This window comes from Staurois parvus, unplaced genomic scaffold (genome assembly GCF_062004578.1).
Source record: "Staurois parvus isolate SC_StPar_1 unplaced genomic scaffold, SC_StPar_1.0 ptg002214l, whole genome shotgun sequence".
In the NCBI taxonomy this organism is placed as follows: domain Eukaryota; kingdom Metazoa; phylum Chordata; class Amphibia; order Anura; family Ranidae; genus Staurois; species Staurois parvus.
In genome coordinates, this window is record NW_028320010.1 from 1 (window position 1) to 3,690 (window position 3,690).

Sequence of the window (3,690 nt, forward strand, 5' to 3'; positions counted from 1 at the left end):
GAGTTTCAAAATGGTCAGTCCGCCCCCTGCTCCGGGGGCCCCTGCTGGGGCGGGCGGAAAGGGGTTAAAGCTCGCAAAGCCTTGGCAAGACCACAAAAACGCATTTCTGCCTACAGACCAGCCTTTATCATATCATGATTAATGACTTTCTGGAGGTTAAAACGCATTAGAGTTATTGCCGAAGTTTTGTAGTAATAAGCAAAAAGTTTTATCTGAAGCCATTTAAAAAAAAAAAAAAAAAAAAAAAATTGGATATGGATCGGTTTTTAGAGGAGGAAATGTTTAAAGCCGACGTGGAATCCACTGAGCTGGTCAGAAGCAACTCTGGAGGGAGTCTAATGTGGAATAGAATCCCTCAAGAGTTGGTTGTGGCCAGCTCAGTGGATTGCTGTAGGAAAGTCCTGGATTCTTTCTTGGATACACAAAATATAACTGGATCAGGGGCGGACTGACAACTCATGGGGCCCCCAGGCAATAGGGGATCATGGGGCCCCTGTGTCCTTGCCCAAACTCAAAAAAACCCTATGAAAAAGGTACCAGGGGCCTCTCATGGGGCCCCCTACTGACCCCGGGCCCTCGGGCAGTGCCCAAGTTTCCAAATGGTCAGTCCGCCCCTGAACTGGCTATAACATTTATAGGTAAAGTTGATCCAGGGAATATCCGATTGCCTCTCGGGGGATCAGGAAGGAATTTTTCCCCTGCAGGAGCAAATTGGATCGTGCTTTGCTGGGTTTTTTGCCTTCCTCTGGATCAGCTGTGGGTGTAGGAGTATAACTTTTTTTTTTTCCTATGGTTTAACTGGATGGACTTTTGTCTTTTTTCAGCCAGAGTAACTAAGTAACTATGAATCTGCTTATACAAGCATACCTCAGTTTACAAATTTAATACGTTCTGCGGGGCTTTTCGGATTGCGAAAAATTTGAAGGCATAAATACTGTACAGGGACATGATTGAAAATTAATTCGGAAATGCATTGAAAACCAATTAATCCATTCGTATTGTGACAAATTCATAAATCGAAACATAGTTTCCCATAGTAATGTGTTGAAAACCAATTAATCCCTTCCGGAGGTTAGAAAAAAGTAAAAAAAAGTATTTTACCTGTTCAAAACTCTTTATAAAGTGCACTTTAAAAGGCATAAATACTGTACAGGGACATGATTGAAAAAAAAAATTGGAAATGCATTGAAAACCAATTAATCCGTTCCGGAGGTCAGAAAAAAGTAAAAAAAAGGTTTTCATCTGTTCAAAACGCTTTATAAAGTGCACTTTAAAGGAATAAATACTGTACAGGGACATGATTAAAAATGAATTTGGAAATGCATTGAAAGCCAATTAATCCGTTAGTATTGAGAAAAATCCGTAAACCGAAACGCGGTTTCCCATAGGAATGCGTTGAAAACCAATTAATCTGCTCCGGAGGTTAGAAAAAAGTAAAAAAAAAGTATTTTACCTGTTCAAAACGCTTTATAAAGTGCACTTTAAAGGCATAAATACTGTACAGGGACATGATTGAAAAAAATTGGAAATGCATTGAAAACCAATTAATCCGTTCGTATTGCGAAAAATTCATAAACCGAAATGCGGTTTCCCATAGGAATGCGTTGAAAACCAATTAGTCTGTTCCCGAGGTCAGAAAAATAGTTTAAAAAAAAGTCTTTTATCCGGTCAAAACTCTTTATAAAGTGCACTTTGAAGACATAAATACTGTAAAGGGACATGATTAAAAAGGAATTTGGAAATGCTTTGAAAACCAATTAATCCATTCTGGAGGTCAGAAAAAAGTTGAAAAAAAAGTCTTTTATCTGTTCAAAACGCTTTATAAAGTGCACTTTAAAGGCATAAATACTGTGCAGGGACATGATTGAAAAAAAAATTGGAAATGCCTTGAAAACCAATTAATCCGTTCATATTGCGAAAAATTCATAAACCGAAACGCGGTTTCCCATAGGAATGCGTTGAAAACCAATGAATCTGTTCCCGAGGTCAGAAAAAAAGTTTTAAAAAAACCTCTTTTATCTGTTCAAAACGCTTTATAAAGTGCACTTTAAAGACCTAAATACTGTACAGGGACATGATTGAAAATTAATTCGGAAGTGCATTGAAAACCAATTAATCCGTTCGTATTGCGAAAAATTCATAAACCAAAACGCGGTTTCCCATAGGAATGCGTTGAAAACCAATTAATCCGTTCTGAAGGTCAGAAAAAAGTAAAAAAAAAGTATTTTATCTGTTCAAAACTCTTCATAAAGTGCACTTTAAAGGCATAAATACTGTACAGGGACATGAGTAAAAAGTTTCCAGAATGGCTCCAAAACTCGATGCAAAAACCACTCCAACACCTCCACACTTGATGCCACCTGCTACCCACAGACTCCAGCATGCATGGGGGGGGAGGGGGGCGATGCCATAAACCCCCCAGGCACAATTCATCCTGGAAAAACTTCTTTGGAATACGAAAAAAAATTGGAAACTCTTTATAAAAATTGCACTTTAAAGGCATAAATACTGTACAGGGACATGATTAAATATTAATTCAGAAATGCATAGAAAACCAATTAATCCGTTCGTATTGAGAAAAAAAATCAGAAACCGAAACACAGTTTCCCTTAGGAATGCGTTGAAAACCAATTAATCCGTTCCGGAGGTCAGAAAAAAGTTAAAAAAAAACTATTTTATCTGTTCAAAATTCTTTATAAAGTGCACTTTAAAGGCATAAATACTGTACAAGGACATGATTAAATATTAATTCGGAAATGCATTGAAAACCAATTAATCCGTTCGTATTGCAAAAAAATTGCAAACTGAAACGCGGTTTCCCTTAGGAATGCGTTGAAAACCAATTAATCCGTTCTGGAGGTCAGAAAAAAGTAAAAAAAAGTCTTATCTGTTCAAAACTCTTTATAAAGTGCACTTTAAAGACATAAATACTGTACAGGGACATGATTAAAAATGAATTCGGAAATGCATTGAAAACCAATTAATCCGTTCGTATTGCGAAAAATTCATAAACCGAAACGCGGTTTCCCATAGGAATGCGTTGAAAACCAATGAATCTGTTCCCGAGGTCAGAAAAAAAGTTTTAAAAAAACCTCTTTTATCTGTTCAAAACGCTTTATAAAGTGCACTTTAAAGACCTAAATACTGTACAGGGACATGATTGAAAATTAATTCGGAAGTGCATTGAAAACCAATTAATCCGTTCGTATTGCGAAAAATTCATAAACCGAAACTCGGTTTCCCATAGGAATGCGTTGAAAACCAATTAATCCGTTCTGAAGGTCAGAAAAAAGTAAAAAAAAAGTATTTTATCTGTTCAAAACTCTTCATAAAGTGCACTTTAAAGGCATAAATACTGTACAGGGACATGAGTAAAAAGTTTCCAGAATGGCTCCAAAACTCGATGCAAAAACCACTCCAACACCTCCACACTTGATGCCACCTGCTACCCACAGACTCCAGCATGCATGGGGGGGGGGGGAGGGGGGCGATGCTATAAACCCCCCAGGCACAATTCATCCTGGAAAAACTTCTTTGGAATACGAAAAAAAATTGGAAACTCTTTATAAAAATTGCACTTTAAAGGCATAAATACTGTACAGGGACATGATTAAATATTAATTCAGAAATGCATAGAAAACCAATTAATCCGTTCGTATTGAGAAAAAAAAATCAGAAACCGAAACACAG